Genomic DNA, 9972 nt, shown 5'->3' with positions numbered 1-9972 from the left:
CGTATATACGTTGCGGATAGTGGTCGATCCACTCGAGCATGTTGCAGACCATCAGTTGTGATCCACTAAGAATTAGGTAACTGTACCTGCTGAGTTTTATATATGGAATGAAAGTTATCTCTCATCCTATAGAACTCTCTTCTTTCTCTCCTTGCCATATCAGTAAAATTGGTGATGTGGCATAGATTTTAACACTATAAAACTCACCGTGAAACCACCATTAAGATCAGCCTTAGAACATTTCTCTTTAACCCGCTGTCGATAACATTATATTCCACGCAAGCTGCTTCTTTGGCGGAATCATGAAATCCTACTATCATTCAAATAGCATACTGTAGTATTACTCCCTCTACTTCAATTTTTAAGACATTCCAACTTTCTTGGAGAGTCAAACTATTTTTACGTTTGACCAAAAGTATAGAAAAATTTACAAAGATTTATAGTACTGAATAGATATACTATGAAAGTACATTTAACAAAGAATCTAATGATACTTATTTAATAATATAAATATGAAAACTCTGTTGTATAAACTTGATCAATCTTGAAATACTTTGACACTTTAAAAAAGTTGGAATGATTTACAATTTAGAACAGAGTACTATCGTAGTAGTACGCCATAGAATACTATTGCAATACTTCTCAGAAGTAAATGCTAGTATATGGCGTCTAAACCTCTCTTGCTCAATCTATAGTGCATTCATATATACAATTTGTTTTCAAAAATTTTGGAATGATTCGAACTTAAAAACATGCTAAATCTCTATGGACAAGTACATAAACATACCGTGGTACGCCGCAGAAGTAAATGCTAGTGTGGCTTCTAAGCCTCTCTTGCTCAATCTATCTTGGGACCTCACTCATCATGGCTTACGGAAATAGAAGACCCTTTATCTTTTTTTTTTTGTTTCTTGAACATGTAGAAAAATTAGGCATTGTTATATTAATAAATAGAAATATAATCTAAAATATAATGCCGAGACCACGGCTTGGATTAGTTTTTTGTTACATTCACATCTAAGTATGAAATAAACAACCACACACACTTCAGCCTAACAGATATGCCAGCAGCTAGGCCTGCTAATGGGTTGGGTTGAAATGAGTTTTATGGGGTGGGTTTTGAAATGGAGTGTGTTTGGATAAGTTAAAATGGGTTGTATTAGTTAATGGGGTGGGTCGGGGCGGGTTCTATATAAATGCGGGTTGAGACGGGTTGGGGTAGGTTGAAATAGATACTTTTTACAAAATAGTATAACTATATATAAATGTGGGTCCCACGTGAGAGCTGGACTCTGAAATTAAAACCACGTGTTTATATCAGAAAATTTTATCGAAATTGACTGAATTTTGTTGGAGATGACTCAGTACGACTAGCAGCTATTTTGTGCAAAGCAGTGTGGCTAGAACTACCTGTGGGCCCCACATGAAGAGCCGGACCCTGGAATTAAAACCTCGCGTTCACACTATAAAATTTTATCAAAATTGACTGAAATTTGTTGGAGATGACTCAGTACGACTGGCAGCTACTCTGTGCAAAACAGCGTGGCTAGAACTACACGTGGACTCCACATCAAGAGCCGGACCCTAGAATAAAAATCTCGCGTTCACACTATAAAATTTTATCAAAATTGACTGAAATTTTTAGAGATGAGTCAATATTACTGACAGATACTCTGTGCAAAGTAGTGTGGCTAGACATATATGTGGTCCCCACATTAAGTGTAGAACCACTAAATTCCTCTGCATAGTAGAACCCATGAGTTTTTATGGGTTACCCGTTTATAATGGGGCGGGTTGGTTAAAGTTGAGAAATTAACTAATTGGGTTAGGTGGGGTTGGGTATCTAAATATATTAATTTTGGGTGGGGTTGGGTATGATGTGGGTTCCAACCCATTAGCAGGGCTACCAGCAGCTCGCAGCGCCTTTGCCCCAGCCATCTTCCATAAGGTGTTCTGCTCGTTTATCTCCTGGGCGGCACAAGGTGGGTGTTCGGGTGGCAGCCATCGAAAACGCACCGGTTGCGCAGCTTCCAGGGAGTCCAGTCCTTTTCTAGCACCTTACTTTCTTAGGCATCCTGCGCGCAGCCCATCTACCTCCACCCATATTTTGAACGTGCCGAAGTCCACCGAAGGGGCTAAGTGATGTAGCACTGCAACATATTGTTCATGTGTCCGTGACTCCGTGTTACCTGACTATGTAATTAAATTTCATTGAAATGGAATCGGGATGGGCCTCGTTTCGAAAAAAAATGTGTTTTGTGTGTCCGTTTGTATGCAGCAAATGCATTTTGTGTGCCTGACTAGCAACTAGAGAGCCGGAAAAGGAGGCAGCTAGGGATGAGAAGGCGAGAGGCAAAAGATGAAAAGGACTAGAGGGTAGCTGACATCGGGAGAACAGGAGAAGGCATGTGTGGAGTTTTGGGGAGAGGGGAGGGAGGGAGGGAGGGAGAGGAGAGGCCGAGAGGGCGCGATTATACATCGCTTCCGTGATGGTTTCGTGAACTTGAAACGGACCACCGTGGTGTGGATAGTATTTTGGGCAGTACTTAGGTCCAATGATTGAGACAGACTGTTTCCGCAAACTATGACTTTCGTGGAGAGATTCTATATCCGCAGGTAAGGACAGCGATGGTAGCATCACCTACATGCACGTAGATTCCAAATTTAAAAAATTATAAGTATTAAATCAAGCATCCAAATTAAATTTGGACTGTACCATTATCTTTTTTATGATAAGATCTTCAAAATAAGATCACACTTGCTTATGTTTGCACGATATTTTAAAAAAGTATTTTGTTAAATTTTAGTAAGGGGGAACAAATATTTTAACAACATGAACAAACGATTATTTTTCATGAACAAAAAATTTAAATATAACAAAAAATAATAATATATAATGAACAAAATATTATATATTGTGAACATTTAATTGTATAGGATAAATAATGAAAAATGAATATCACGAACAAATGACTTAGCACCACGGAATAATTTAATCCACAAAGCCAATAAATAATTTGACATTGCGAACAAATTAATTATACACAGATAAGTAATTTAATCTAGAGAAGATTTTCTGGGCTACGGAACATTTAAGATAAAAAATGGTTCACAAACCAGATTTTGGGAGGATATTTGGGTTGGCTCTAAACCACTTAAAGAGCAATTTCTCAACCTATATAATATAGTCTATTATCCTCATGTTACAGTGGCAAGTGTTATGAATCGAGCGCCATTGAATATCTCTTTTAAAAGAACTTTGGTTGAAGATAAAATGACTGCCTGGAATAACCTTGTAGCTAAAATATCTGCTTACCAGCTTTCCGATGGGAGGGACATTTTTACCTGGGACTTGCATAGACATGACAATTTTACAGTACAGTCTATGTATCAGTACCTGATGAATCAGGAAACACCCTTTGTTAATAAATTTTTATGGAAGCTGAAAATTCCACTAAAAATAAAATTTTTCCTTTGGTACCTTCAACAAGGTGTTATTTTAACCAAGGACAACTTAGCTAAGAGAAACTGGTCTGGGAGTAAAAAATGTTGCTTCTGTGACCATAATGAAATAATTTAGCACCTCTTCTATGATTGTCAACATGCTAAGATCATTTGGAGAGTTGTTCAGGTAGCTACTGGGTTAACCCCACCAAAAATCAATGACACATATGTTTAGGAATGGGCTAACATGCATAAGTATGAAACAAAGAAGATTGATTTTTGTTGGGGCTGCAGCTCTTATATGGGCAATATGGTGTACACGTAACGATTTAATTTTTGAGAAAAAAATATTTAGCTTATTTATGCAGCCAGTCTTTCGGGGAGCGTACTGGCTGCGATTCTGGTCCCAGCTATAGCGTGAGGATACAAGGAAAACTGTCTGTTTGGCAAGCAAGGCATTAAAGGTCGTCGCCTTGGATATCTTTGCCAACAATGGATGGAGAAGCAATAATAGACTTTGCTTTTAGTTCATTTAAGTCGTTTGTGTCCTCTCTATTTTATTAGCTTGTTTGCTGAGAATTTTGTAAAAACTTGGCTGTGTGCGGCTGCAGAGGCAGGAGACATATCCATTTTCTAAAAAAAAAGATAAATGCATCTACATCGTAAAAAATATTTTTATAAGCATATGTACACATTGTAAACAAGTTAGTATATAAAAAACATTTCACACACCAATTTTTCAGTAATTTTTACAATTTTTATGTACAAAAAATAAATATCCACAAACTTATAAAGAAAAAAATAAGGAAAGGAATAGATATAAGAAAAATAAACCAAGAGGAGATAAAGAAAGATAGACAGATTGTGGGAGAATTATCTACATTTAGATTAAAAATAAAGTGAAAAGGAAGAAAGAAATAAAAAAGAAAAAACATAGAGAAGAAAAAGAAAAAAAAAAGAAGAGAAAAGACTAGAGTTTAGCATGCATGCAGTATTGCAGCATGCGTAGCACAACAAAGCTGTAGCAACCTACGATCTAGTAGTGATATGATACGATGTACACCTAACAGACTACAAGCAGATCAGAAATTTATTGGATCGGTTCTCCATAGTGGTCCGGAGAGTCGGAGACGGAGGGGGACCGTACGCGGACGGCCCGCGTCGGCGTCGTTGAGTCGTCGTCGCCGTCGTACGTAGGTAGACACGACGCACACGCATGATGCGCATGCACGGCGGGCTTCTCTCCTGCTGTCCTCGATCATGAGCTGTGACATCCCGAAAAATTCACCAAATTAAATCACACATTAAAAATAATTTTCAAAATCTCTTTTCAAATCGTTGAGCTCAGACTTTTCGAAATTGTTTCCCGACCGATCTCCCGGTCGCCCGTAAAACCAGTCCCGGCATCCAATCGCTATCCCGTCTCCCTGTTTCCGCCTCGTTCCGCGTGTCATGCCGACCAGCGCGCGTGCGCGTGCAGTCGAGATCGTCGCCGCGATCGGCGCCGGCGCGAATCTCTCCTTCTCTCTCTTTCCCTTTTTCCTTTTTCTTTTTCTCATTTTCCTTTTTCTTTTCTTTTTCTTTTTCCTCCTCTCTCTCTCCTTCCTCCCTCTCCTCTGCCATGCACCCCCCCCCGAGCGCCGCTCGGGCCGCGCCGCCCCTCCTCCACGCGCGCACGCCCCCTGGCCCCTGCTCCCGACCGCGTGCGCGTGCGCATCTCTTCTCGGCTAGCCCGACGCCGCAGCACACGCCGAGCCCGCTCGCCACCGCGACGCGCGCCCCGCCCGTGCCGCGCACTGCTCCGCTCGCCACTGCCTGTCCACGCGCGCGCAGCACGCGTTCCACGCGCCCCCGAGCCTCGCCGCGCCTCCCGTCGCTCAGCACCGCCTCCCTGTGCGCCTCGCTGCTCGCGCCGCCGCAGAGCACAGGGCCGCCGTCTCGCCGCTCGGCGACAAGCACAGGGCCCCGGGCCCCTCCACGTGCTCGTCCTCCTCGGTGCCGCTCGAGCCATCCCATCACCTGCACCGCCACCGCGAATCGCGCCGCCGCTCCACGACGCCGCGACGACTCCGAGCGCCATTAATGGCCGTTCTCGGAGCTCGCCGGCCGGCCACGTACCCGCCCTCTCCACCGCCTCTCCCGGCCTATAAGTAGCACCTCCGCGCAGCTCCCGGCCACCACCACCGCCTCCGCCACCGCGTGCCTCCCTTCTCAGCCAGCAGCGCCGCCACCACGAGCTTCCCTGTCCGCTACCGCCCGCCGCCGTGGAGGGCCGTCCACGAGCCACCCCCACCCAAGGTGTGCGGGGAACCCGACTCCGCAGGGTCCCCTAGTGCTTCTTCCCTCTCCTTGACCACCGCCGAGCCCCGCAGCACTGCCGCCGCGCACGCCGGCCGCAGGCCGCCGCTCGCTGCCGTGGCGCCGCCCCTGCAGGCCCCCTCCTCTGAAATTGAGGAGGGGAATCGGTCCCCGGCGCCGCCCTGCCCCTTTTCCCCCTTCCCTCAGCTGCCGCCGTGGCCCAGGACGCCGGCCACACGGCCGCCGGCGCCCCAACCTCCCCCTCCTCTGTTCCTGATGGGAGGTAGAAGAAGGAGGGGCAAAATTGCCCAAAGGCCCCTCCCCTTCCCTCTATTCTATAAAGAGCCCTTCCACTCTTTTACCTTTTTGCAAATGAATCCCTGCCCTTTATTATATTTCAAAATAAACCCCCACACCTTTTAGTATGCCCCAAATATTTCTAGAAATTACAACTAAGTCCTTTTCTATTCCAGACAATTTACAAATAAGCCCCTGGACCCTTATTTAACCCTAAATCCCTCTCTAACCTATCATTTCATGCGCCAAACGACTCCCGATCGACCTGTAACTTTACCACGCCATTCCTAACATAATTTTGGCCATGCCATTAAGAAACCGCCCTAAAATATTACTCCTATCTCCATATCTTAATTGTTTCTAATTCGAGCTCAACGATAAAACTTTTATTTCTTCTTCCTAAATGTGTGATTGCTTGTGTGCGTCATAGATCACGGTGTGAACGAGGGAGAACCCGTCGACGAACAATACTATGAACAAGTGAACGAGGACCAGTTCCGCGACCCCGAACCCGAAGAACAGTACATCGACCAGGACCTCCCGGAAGGCTTTGAAGACGGCAAGTTCAATCCCATCCCTTGATGCATGCTTCTATCCTAGTTTTTATAAACACAACCTATTGGCCTGTTTTATAAAAATTGCATATGTTTTGCCTGCTGAAAACATGGTTGGATAGCCATCCCTTGATTTGTTATAACCATTCCTTGACCACCTATATTAATGTCTGAATGTGTTTTGTTTGGACGTTAATCGCTGCTAGAACGCTTAGGACCTTATAATACAACTCGTTTTATAAAGAAAATATGTGAGTGTGTGGGAAGGGAGAAATATGGAATTTCGAAAGATGAGTTTAGACGGGATGGATGTCATTTCTGTGTGATTTGCCGATTGGTGTGCTCGTGCCTGTGTGGCAGACCAAGGAGGGGAGATATCCATCTTGTCACCACTAAGGACCAAGTTGGTGTGTCATCTCACCTAACTCCACTATCGTGCAAACCACTCGACTGTTGAATGGGCAACGGCTTAGCATAAACCCCACTAGTTAGTCAGATAGCCATCAGGAGAGCTGAGAGCAACGGGTGATCAAGGAGAAGGGATTAGCTCTGTGTGACTTATGCCCCGGTTAAAACCTCTGTGATACGTCAATGACCCATTGGTGGATCCCGTGATGGCTAGTCAGGTCTAGCTAAGGTGGGTAATGGCTTTGTTGGGATCTACACCGACACTACGATGATCGGGCTGTGGTACCCCGCTTGTGGGTAAAGTTGCACACCTCTGCAGAGTTAAAACCTATTCGAATAGCCGTGCCCACGGTACTGGGCGAGTTACGGTGCGGTCACATAAGTAGTGTTTATTTTGGGATGGGTTGGCGTGAGTTGTTTTGGTAATGTGTCCGGCAGTTGTGCCGTGTGCTACGGCGGATGAGGAGTCCGGTAGCAGCTTAAAATTTGGGTCATGTGTGGGCTAACATTACGTTTTACTCAGTACAAAGAAAACTTGATTTGAAAATCCTTTCTTTCAAATGAACCCATGCATAAAAGATTGCTTTCCGCAAGATAAACCCCAGCCTTATCCTTGATGTAACTGATGCATTATATTCTTTTTATATCCCCTTCCGTGGGTGTGGTTGGACTTGCTGAGTACGATTGTACTCACCCCATTCTTAATTTTTACAGAGGAAGACCCAGACTTCGTTCCCGAAGACGTTGAGTAGAGGTTCCGTCCTGCACCCAACCTTGCATGTGGATTAGGGTCACCCGCAGGAGGTTCCGAATGGCGCAAGACTCTGATGACCCCCTTTTCGTAATTAATATCGTTGTGTGGGTTTGGGTTGTTATCCTCGCGATAGTGGCGCTTCACTGCCCACTTCCGCGAAGAGTTGTACGGTGATGTACCATCATGAAATCCTACTATCATTCAAATAGCATACTGTAGTATTACTCCCTCTACTTCAATTTTTAAGTCATTCCAACTTTCTTGGAGAGTCAAACTATTTTTACGTTTGACCAAAAGTATAGAAAAATTTACAAAGATTTATAGTACTGAATAGATATACTATGAAAGTACATTTAACAAAGAATCTAATGATACTTATTTAATAATATAAATATGAAAACTCTATTGTATAAACTTGATCAATCTTGAAATACTTTGACACTTTAAAAAGTTGGAATGATTTACAATTTAGAACAGAGTACTATCGTAGTAGTACGCCATAGAATACTATTGCAATACTTCTCAGAAGTAAATGCTAGTATATGGCGTCTAAACCTCTCTTGCTCAATCTATAGTGCATTCATATATACAATTTGTTTTCAAAAATTTTGGAATGATTCGAACTCAAAAACATGCTAAATCTCTACGGACAAGTACATAAACATACCATGGTACGCCGCAGAAGTAAATGCTAGTGTGGCGTCTAAGCCTCTCTTGCTCAATCTATCTTGGGACCTCACTCATCATGGCTTACGGAAAGTGTGGGAATATCGCAAGGCTAATGATTTGTGTTTCTACTGTGGGGAGAAATTTGTTCCAGCACATGTAGCTGTCTGTACTAAAAGGCCACAAGCTCAAGTTAATGCATTGGTAGTTAATGATTTGGACATACCTCTCTCTGAAGAAGTCATTCAACAATTACTTGATGAGGATTCTCTTCCCACAGCATTTGGTCAATTATCCCTTCATGCCCTGGCTGGCATTGAAGCATCTGATGCCATTAGGCTGCAAGCCAAAGTGAAGAACAAAACTATGTTGATTTTGGTGGACAGTGGGAGTTCTCACAGTTTTGTCAATACTGACTTTCTCTCTCAAGTGGGTATTGTTCCACTACCAACGGTTCCCTTGCAAGTACAGACAGCTGATGGTCATACTATGGTTACTGACCAATGGGTTCCTGGTTTTACTTGGTGGTGCCAAGGGCACACATTAAAATCTGACATGAAAGTCCTTCAGTTGGGTGCTTATGATGCCATTCTGGGTTTTGATTGGTTGCAAGCCCATAGTCCAATGCATTGTGACTGGCAGAACAGAACTATTGAGTTCCAGGATTTGGGTAAATCATTCAAGCTGCAAGGGATTGCTCCACCAGCTCTAGGGGTGGGGAAGCTATCAGCTCGCCAGTTGTTGAAGCTCTGTGCAGGAAATAAGGTCAGTGCTTTTGCTATTGTGGACATTCTGGACACTACTTCTGCTTTACCTATACCTGCACCTGTTCAGTCTTTGCTGCATGAGTTTTCTGAAGTATTTCAAAAACCTGTTAACCTACCACCTATTAGGACCTATGATCACACTATTCCTCTTGTGCCCAATGCTTCCCCAGTTAATTCAAAACCCTATAGATATTCTCCTTTGCACAAAGATGAGATTGAACGACAGGTTAAAGAACTATTATCAGCTGGTTTGATTACACACAGTACCTCTCCCTTTGCATCACCTGTCTTGTTAGTTCAAAAGAAAGATGGTAGTTGGCGATTTTGTGTGGATTACAGGAAACTAAATGCCTGACTATAAAGAATAGGTTCCCTTTGCCTATTATAGAGGAGATTTTGGATGAATTGGTGGGCACCAAATATTTTACCAAGCTGGATATGACAGCTGGTTATCATCAGATTCGTATGTGTGCTGAGGATGAGCATAAAACTGCCTTCAAGACCCACCATGGGCACTATCATTTCAAGGTCATGCCCTTTGGCCCCACTAATGCACCAGCTACTTTTCAGTGTGTTATGAATGAGGTTTTGCAGCCTTTTCTCAGAAAATTTGTACTTGTTTTCCTGGATGATATTTTGATCTATAGCAAGACTTTGGATGAGCATGTACACCACCTCAGAGCAGTGCTGGAAAAGCTCAAGTTCCATCAGTTTTATCTGAAAATGAGCAAATGTTCCTTTGCCCAGTCACAGATTGACTATTTGGGTCATATTATTTCCCAGG

The sequence above is a fragment of the Panicum virgatum genome, chromosome 6N (genome assembly GCF_016808335.1).
Source record: "Panicum virgatum strain AP13 chromosome 6N, P.virgatum_v5, whole genome shotgun sequence".
Lineage (NCBI taxonomy): Eukaryota > Viridiplantae > Streptophyta > Magnoliopsida > Poales > Poaceae > Panicum > Panicum virgatum.
The sequence above is the reverse complement of the archived record's forward strand: the minus strand, read 5'-3'. Positions refer to the sequence as shown.